The sequence below is a fragment of the Talpa occidentalis genome, unplaced genomic scaffold (genome assembly GCF_014898055.3).
Source record: "Talpa occidentalis isolate TD23 unplaced genomic scaffold, MPIMG_talOcc4v2.1 talOcc4.2, whole genome shotgun sequence".
Lineage (NCBI taxonomy): Eukaryota > Metazoa > Chordata > Mammalia > Eulipotyphla > Talpidae > Talpa > Talpa occidentalis.
The window spans coordinates 42,481,291-42,490,818 of record NW_023602073.1 but is presented as its reverse complement, the minus strand read 5'-3'; the positions used below and the strand labels follow the sequence as shown (position 1 = coordinate 42,490,818).

General features: G+C 44.6%; 1 long non-coding RNA gene across 1 annotated transcript; it reads left to right on the top strand.

Moving 5' to 3' along the window:
* The first annotated feature begins 5,460 nt into the window (after window positions 1-5,460).
* On the top strand, window positions 5,461-9,129 carry LOC129146426 (uncharacterized). The gene is made up of 3 exons (XR_008553161.1): window positions 5,461-5,481; window positions 7,828-7,902; window positions 8,286-9,129. It is a non-coding gene; the product is annotated as an uncharacterized LOC129146426 (long non-coding RNA).
* Window positions 9,130-9,528: the final 399 nt, after the last annotated feature.

Below are 9,528 nucleotides of genomic sequence, written 5' to 3'. Positions count from 1 at the left end.
GCCCCAGGGCCTTACCTTATCCAGAAGTCCTGATGGGGTCTACCTATCCACCTCTCTCTGTGAGTCGGGGTAAAGTGTGAAGGGGGTGTCCTCAGGAAGGAAGACCCAACAAAAAGCGGGTGGCACTACCTTGTTCACTCAAGGGAGAATCTCTGGGCAGGGCCCCAACACCAGATTGGTGGCCAAAGTGACCAGTGCTGCTTGATTCCTGGTCAGGGAACCAAAAATGCTAGGGCAATTTCCCAGAGAAATGTGATGGCACTCAGAGAGGCAGAGAGAGAGATTTAATTGTCACACTGGCGGGCTGAGTAGGATTGCTCCCAAAAGGCTGAGTACCCAAGAGTAAAAATGGTAAGGTTTTCTACAGTTTGTATGAGAAAAATTGCTATCCCATCCACCATAGCATAAGCATTCTTTATTGTTCGGGAAGGGGGTCAAGGTAGCCACGGCTACCACCAAAGACAAGCAGTGCAGACACCCAGCAACTTCTCCACTCTAGCAAGCAGCAGAATCAGAGCAGCAGACTCCCCCAAGAACAGGCTTGGGAAAGTAGCAGAATCTAAGCAGCAGACTTGGGAAACTTCCTGCTTCAATAAATGAGGGAAAACAAAGAGTTCCTGAGGCCAAAAATGGCCATTTATCTCACCTGAAGCAGTGTCCAGTGTTGTAAAGTCCTTAACACAAACACTCCCAAGATGGCATCTTCCCGACACTGCAGACCTGGAACTCTTGGCAGACAAACTATAGGCCAGGTTCCAACTCATAAAGACAGCAGAAGACACAATAGGAGATGCTCACCAGAGCTACTGAGATGCCCCAGCGCAGCACCAGACAAGCAACACTCAAAAGAGCAGCTGCAGTGGTTGAACAACCAGACTAATAACCCAAATTCTTGAAGCTCAGCGAAGCGTCCAGCCCTAGGTATTCGCCTTCCCTGCCAGGCTTTAACAGCAGCAAAACCAGGAGCAGTTTCATTTGCCTGGCTTCCTGCGAAGCCTCTGAACTTTTCCTCTCTGAGGCTGGCTGCTGGAAGCCTCTCCATGTCCTTCAGAGGCCCACAACAGCCTTCTGGAAGATTAGCGCAGTGGGTGCAATAATCACTGACCCCCAAATCACTGAAAACCCAAAACCACTAAAATCCCAAACACTGAAGGCTCAAACGCTCAATTTATAACACTAAACGCTAGTGTTATATTTCTTATGTTTCTATCCGAATCTCCACCTCCACGGATACTTTGTTCACATGTTCCCTGGGGCTCTCTATCCTCATCAGCACAGGCCTCCAGGGGGCGCCACCTGTAACAGACTTTGGCTTCAGCCACTGGTTACCTTGGTACCATTGCTGGCTGGGGGGTGGGGGAGGCAAACCCTATGGTGGGGTCAGAGACCTGTGATGAGGCTGGAGAGGGGACACGGATGGGTGAGCTTCCCACATTTTCCCTCCACTCTCTTAAGGGCTCAGCTCACTTTCCCCACACACATTTAACTGCAGTCTGACCTTTCACCTATGGAAGAGAATATCACCTGTGAGGCTGGGGAAAAATTATCATGAGATCTAAAGGAACCCTGCAGGGGACCTTGATGCCCCAGCCAGATAAGACACTGGCAAGCAGCTAAGAAAAAGGGCCTCACACTGTGGGGCTGAAGATTCCTTGTGCCTCACACCGTGGGGCTGAAGATCTAATATCCCTTCATTTTTTGTTCTTGGTCATAAAAGGAGAAAAATTTATCAGAAAGTACATTAGGCAATAAATTATACGTATAAGCATACTGTAAGTAAATGTCATAGAAACTTATCTGTTTAGAAATTAGTTATTAAACAATTTGGTCCACTTGACAATGGGAGACAATTTATTGAACATGCCTGACAAGCAATCCGGCACAACAATTATAGTAAGTCCTTCTTTTGCTTTTTTAGAAGTTTCCTTTTTTTAAAAGAAGTTTCTTAGGATAGTTTTTAAATGAAGTTAACTGTGTTAAGGAGTTTCTAGGGGGCCTCCCCCGTGGTGCAGCGGTTGAGCGCTGGGTTGCAAAGCTGCCAGCAGCCTCTGCAGCGCCGGTTCGATCCCTGGCTGCTCCGGTCCCACATGGCGCGCAGCCCTCTCCTGCCGCCCACTGCTCCCCTCAGCAGTGTGCTTTGGTCCTTCTGCCTGCTCTGCTCCCCGCTCTGGCTCTGGTGAATTCTCTCACCCTCCCGCGCTTCTGACTGTACCCAGTGCTTGTATAAATAAATTAAAAATAAATAAATAAATCTTTAAAAAAAAAAAAACACGAAGTTTCTAGGTAGAAAAAGTTCTGATAGCTGAGTAGCAGCTGGTCTCCGGCTGAAGGCCATATGAATAGAAGAGTCTTTGGATGCTTAGGCTTTAGCAGATAGGGATGCACTGGCGGCTATCCACTGTCTTAGGTAATTGTCTAGCTGAAATAATAAGTTTTAGTGTAAGGCTTAGTTTTTTATCTATTAAACTTGACGGCTACCGTCTAGCTGAGACCCGTAGGAGCCAGTAGTCCATGGGAATAGAATACTCTGATTGTCTCTGCTTTACACATGATGATGTAATTTTTCTGCTTACTAAAAATGAATAAATAAAGACCTGCTGAGTCCCTCGGCAGAAGATGCTTGCACCTCATCCCCTTCCCCTCAGCCCTTAAGTTTTTGCCTACGCCGTCTCATCCTTTCAGGAACCCCTTACACGACATTTTGCCAAGGCTGGTCCCTGGCAGAACCCCCTAGTCCTGGGTCATGGGTAAGTTTCCAGAACTGTGACTTCAGATCCAGGGCAGGCTCAGGAAACAGAAAGAAAGATCATTTTCATATTTCACATTTTTAATATTTTTACAAGTTTCTTTGCTCTCTCAGTAGGCTGCTGGATTTTCATATTTGCTTCTACATTTAATTTGTTGTTTTGGTTAAAGTCTGAAAAAATATATACAGTCTCACACAAATGTCAGTGGTACTTTTAATTACCTTTCCAGTAAATTATGGATATTCAACACTGATACTAAGACCACACTAGTATAGTTTTTCCATGTTATTTGTGAGGTGGAGCCTGGAGCAGACCCACTGGATTTCCTGTTCTGTCCACTAAACTCCGTTGGCCTGTCTTGCTTATTGGGCAGGTCTTGCACTGATGTGTGATCTTTTACAATAATACCTTGGTTCACAAAGTTATGCTGCTCTTCCAGGGCCGACCCAAGATATTTATTGTCCGAAAAATCCCATCATCAGTGTTACCACTGACACAGCAGAAAGGCTGGCAGCACTGGCAAGCTGACGAGTTTTCAGGGGCGGACACATTGTGATTCTGGCTTCCTCCCGAGACCTCACATTTCATTCAGATAAGAGCTGCCCTTGTTAACTATCAGTTGGTTTTCTCGAAGAGAGAGAAGCTCACTTTTATTTTCAAGAAAGTATATGCCAGTGAGCCAAGTCCACGTAACATACATCCTGTGTCATTCATCCTTCCAGTAAAAATGATAATTATAAAAAACAGAACCTGGTTCAGCAAATGACCCTACTTTCCTTGGGACGCAGTGCTTTGGATGTAAGAGAAGTGCTTTCATGTTGCATTGAAGGTCATCACAGGAGATATTTTCTAAATGTGCGATGAGGATGATTTAGCAAAGATAATTTTCAAAGGTTCAACCAGGGCATTTTAAGATGAAACTGGAGTGGGCTTTGCCTTTTTTGTCTTTAAGTAGTGAAGAATAGCTACTAGTTGAGTTGGTACCACAAGCTCCATTGTTACTAAGCTTTACCTGAGTGCAAATGTCAATATAGTAAAAAGACAAATGATGTCTAAGTAATCTGTGAAAACAGTTTTGATCTCATGAATCCCATGAAAAGGGATCTCATTGACCTCAAGTGTTCCATAGACCAGTCTTTGAGAACTGATGTTCTGAAGAAAAAAAACAAAACGGCGAATCTCCCAAAGGGCCCACCTTGGTCTCCTCTGCATTTCCGGGAATCTCCCTCTGACCTGGGCTCTGCCTCCCAAGAGTTTGTTTAGAGCTTTGTCCCTGGCCTCCTCTAGAAAAGAACTCACCCCCTGGAAATTTGACCCCACAGAGAGTCCTCAGTGTGGGGAGGGGGTGGAGGGGTATGGATTCCCTTCAGGAACTGGGAACCACTTGGGCCGGGAGGTACCTGACCCACTCATGACCTCATTAGGTTTTATTTTATATAAAACTTGATGTGAATTCATGACCCAGACAGAAATCTGACATGGTCTGAGAGAAATAACATTGGTGATTTCATCTCACTTGGGTCTAATGTGTCAACTTGATGCCCCCAGCAAATGAAAAGCAGTGTCTCCAGCAGAACATTCTCTGCTAGTTCCCTGAGCGGTTACAGCTTTAGTTTTCTTGCATTTAATTTTAAATAATCATAATAGCTACCATATTGGACAGTTCACATCTAAAATGTTCTTAGTTTTCCGTCTCCTCCTCCAAAGAGATACTGTGTGACTCATGTGTGGATTTATTATTTTCATGTGGAAATTTTCATTCTCAATTTTTTTTTCATGGCTTTGTCTAAATGGGTCTTCGGCTTATCCAACTGAGGTGATGGTGCACGGATGCATTGGTGAAGGAAACTCTATGGGGACTACACCTGAGGGGGTCGGGGGAAGCAAATATTGTTCAAAAATTAACAGTGATATGAAAAATAAAAAAATATATAAAAATATATAACATGTCCCAAAAATTTAATATGCATTTTATTAACTAAATGGGTGGTGTTTGCTATATGTGACATGGACAGTGCCGTGTATTTCTTACGCTATACAAAATGGTGTTGTGGTCTTTTGTGTCTAACTATGTGGTGACCTCTGAGCATCCTTCTCTGCTGGTCTGTGGAGGACTCCTGTCCCGGGAGAGCCACAGGGCCGGGCCTCTGGGCCAGGTGGCTCCTGACAACCCCGGGCCCAGCTCAGTGTCAGACCAGTTCCAGGTGTGGGGGCTGCTCTTCCTGCTTTGTTAAATTCAACATTTTAAAATAAGCATATACCAATCAAAAAGAAATATTAAATGATATTGAAAACAATTTGTAAAAAAAAATCAATGGAAATGTCAGACTTATTAATGGTAAATGTAAAGGAATGTGAGAATGTGGGAGATGGGAATAAAATAATGAAGAACGTTATTGACAGGAGAATCCACTAGGGGGCAGCAAAAACATGCTGGCATAAAGACTGATGGGACTGAAAAAGGTCAATTTTGCAAAAAGTCTCAACAACTTAAAAGTTTTGATATTTTGTTAAAAAAAAACCATCCTACTGAATTTGTCATAATGATAGGGGCTAGGGAGGGGGAGTAGATGGGGGAGACACTAAGCTGGTATAGTAGGAAAACTGCACACACATTGCTTATGGTCTGTCTGCTCTGAGTTGATTTTCCAGCCCAAGGACCCGTTTGGAGGCTGCCGGGAGCTGGTGCTACCTGAAGACCAGCCACAGCACAGGGAGACTAGCCTGAGGCCAGGTGTGCAGGAGGGTGATAAGGAGCTCCGGGGGCTGCACATCATAATCTCCTGGCAGTGGTGAAGGCCTGATCAGTGCTGGTGGCGACAGGTGTCCCAAAGTCTACTCTTCTGGATACAATAAGATAATTTTATTCCAAAAATATATGTTCAAGGGTGTTTCTTAAATCGAAATGTATAAAGCAAAGAATGGAGCTTATTGAAATGCCATACTCATTGCAGTGTTGGTAACTGACAGCGGAACACAGCATTTCAGGGAATAAGGCCACGCACTTTACACATGGGTCACACTTACTCCTCAAAGCAAACCCATGAGAAACCCAAATGTGCCCCTTTATGCAAATGGGAAAAGGAGGCTCAGAGAGATGGAGGAGGAGGCGGAGCTGGGGTTCTACCCGGGGGTCTCCTGAGTTTATTGGCTCATCCTCCTTTGGTTCCCTGTGCACCAAGCACTCAGGGTGATTCCACACCCCCTGCTGTGAACGGCTTCACAGTTCAGAATGTTCTATGACAGGAGGCCATGAGGACACAGCTCAGGGGGACATGGAAGGACCATGAGACTAACCGGCCTATTATCTGGGGTATCTTTTCGATCCCTCCCCAGTACATTAGGGGTTCCTCTAGACACTGCAGACGTGATGAGCAAAGCCAGACCCTGGTGATGTGACACCGTCACTGTAAGAGGGGACAGTTAGCAGAAATGACAAAGGAAAATGTAAAGCACAACTGAGCTAGTGCTCTGAGGTCAGAGTTCATGATCTCATGAAAGCAGTTGAACAGAGGACCTACCAGACCCTCTACCACTATTGTCAGTAATAGCTAAGAGATGTAAAATTAAGTAAGACATGAATCATAGATGGAATTATATGCAATTATATACAATCACAGAACAAGAAATTGGTCTTAGAAATTAAAAATGTCAGAGATATGATTACTTCAATAGATGAATTGAAAGATTAAAGCCACACTCCTGCAGGAGTGCAGATGGGAGACTGAGGGGAGCAAGAGGGAAGAGCTGTAGGATATTTGTCTATCAATCAATGGCTTCAAAAAATTAATAAAATTTTCCCAAAAAAATGCAGCATAGCACTTAAATATTTCAAGAAAATGTCCAGCATTTACAGATAAAACTTTACATTTTCACTGCCCTAACCAAATTCTTGCTACAACAGACCACACCAAGATAGATGAGAATGAAATTTCAGAAAAAGTGAGGGGAAGAAGGACTGAGAAAACTTCAACATGCCACACACACAGGCCTGTAGCCAGAGACACTGGCCTGCAGCCAGGCCTCCCCACTTCTCAGGGAAAGATATTCCAAAACAGAGCACAGTACAGAGCCCCACACCAAGTCAGGGCCCACCTGGCACCTGTGAGCTAAGGCCCACGACGTGGGGAACCTCAGTGTCTTCCTTCTCATGCCCCTTCATGGGGACCCCAGCAGGCAAAGTGCATCCAAGCTGAGGGCGGCCTCAGGCACCACCTGATTCTCCCTCTTCTCTGCTTGAAGTCAGAGGGTACAGGTGAGATGTGGGGGTGGCAGGGGCTGATGATGCAGTGCTCACCTGAGACCCATTTCTGATTCTGAGGAATAAAGGAAATAAACTCATCACCTCTGAGTGCGGAGTGGGGAGGAGTTGAAGGGACTGAACAGAGGTGTCTTATATCAAGTCAGGATAAGAGTGAGAAGTGGCCTCTCAGGAGGGGTGGGGGTGAGCTGACCGGGCAGTGGCATCTGGAGGTGGCAAGGCTGAAGCCACCGGGCTCTGTGCTCATCATTTAAGAGAGAGAGAGAGAGAGAAAGAGAGACAGAGAAATACTCAGGCAGCAGCAAGATGTGCAGTAGTCCAGGATAAAATGCAACAAGTGTGTGGATTAGTTTTCTTTATCATTTATCTATTGTAACATATTGTATTATAGTGAACATATACATATAAATTATACATTATGCATACACATCACAATCAGAATAAGGCAGCTCTTTCTAAATTTTAAAAGGACGGCAGGTGGTGGTCCTCAGGCTCAGCAAAGAGCTGAAGGGCTGGGCTCCTTGTCTGCTCTGGGTGGGGCCTCCCAGCCCTTCCTCCCTCCTCAGGACGCTGCTCTCTGTGGGGCCCATGCAGCTTCTCCCCCTTCATTATAAGGTGAGGCAATTTATTAACAGCTTTTCAGCTCTGTCAGGTTGAAGGTGATGCCTTTGTAATTTACAGTATATCTTTAGTTAATTTCAGTAGAAATATTTGTTCATAATAAATTAGCCTAGCTATTCCAGAAATGGGAATTCTTGTTTATTAATTAAATTACTTGTATCAAAGTGACATTGGTTTACAGCACTGTATATGTTTTAGGGGTACAGGGACATACCTTCTCAATGAATGTTATCACACCACACCCAGCATCAAAGGAGAAATGGAAATTTTAAGGTAAATATTTCAGCTCAGAGATGATGGGTCCCAGAGTAGAGGATCAGAATCTAAGTATCAACATATTGTCTGAGCGTGATCTGAAAGCGTTTAACAAGTGTAGGAATTGCAATGCAATGTAATTTTGTGAATACTCATGTGCACAAGAGAATTCAAAAGATCAGAAATATGAAAAATCAATGTCACATTGTCCCTTGCCACCCCTCTACCTGGAAAACATTCATGTAGTAATTGTCCTTTACTGTTCCCAGGAAGATATAGCTATGCTTCTAACTAGACTTTAATGTATTATTTTATATCCATAAGAGAGTTTGGGTCAAAACTTGGGGGATGTATTTGCAATTCAAGTATCTGATATGGGATTTGTTTTAAAATTTACACAGACTCCTCAAAACGCAACAATAAAAACCAAAAACTCAATTAAAAATAAGCCACTTTGAACAGGCACTTCACCAAAGAAGATGTGCCAGTGGAAAATAAGCTTCTGCAAAGATTCTCAACATCCTACGTCACTGGAAAACTGAAAATGAGGATAGCAATGACATGCCATCAAATACCTATGAGTTGGTGGAAGTAAAAAACTGGTGCCTGTAATACCTAGTGCAGATCAGGACATGAGCAACGGAAACCCTCACCCCAGATAGGATACAAATAACATCATCATTAGGAAAGACAGTCAACAGTTTCCTACAGAGACTTACCCTGCAATGTACTGATCACTCACTAAATATGACCCAACTCACTGGAGAAACTATATTTGCAGAGAAACCCGCACACAATGTTTACAGCAGATCACCCTTCCCTCTGGACTGTGCAGAGTGACTCCTTCAAAGACTACAGTGTGGATGGAGCAAAGAACTTCACAGGGAGCGGCTGGGAAACAGCCCTCAGTGGGTGGGGAAGGTGAACACTGCGAGTGACAGGCACGTGGATCGTCTGCCCTGGTGTGAGGGACTGAGAATGGCTCCTAGGTGTGGTCTTCCCTAAAGCCACATCCCACTCAACCAAGCTCAAAGTGAGACATTCTACAATACACCCGAGAAACACTTCTTTAAAAATGTCCAGGTCATCAAGAAGAAGGAAATTCTGGATCCTGGAGCAGAAAAAATAAAAACGAGTGAAATCTGAATGACGTGTGAATTCAGTTGCCGTGTGTTCATGCTGGTTCACCAGCTGTGCAGATACATGACAGCGACATGTTGGCAGTGAGAAACTGAGTGTGGGATAATATATAGGAATTCTAATAAATTTTCGACTTTTTGTATATTTTAAATATTCTAAAATAAAAATGTGATTTGAAAAAATAGCCCCCAGGAAAGCAGTAGGGATTGGTAGAATAATTGTCCATTTTGCAGTTTCCAGATGTTGTCATCAAGGGGCTGGAGAGAAAGGTTAAGGAAAAAAAGATGTCACCTCAAACACACAGCAGCCTCCAGAGCTCTCTCTTCCAAGCCTGCCCAGTGCCCACCCCAGGTGCCTGCGCCCAGGGCAACCCAATCAGCACTGAGCCTCAGGCTCCAGGTCAGCCCGCGCAGCCTAGTCACAGCCTCTCCCCTGGCTGCGCAGAAGCTGGGGGAGCGCAGCGCCCCCGTGTGGCCGCAGGCCTGAGGGCAGAGGCTCTGACCC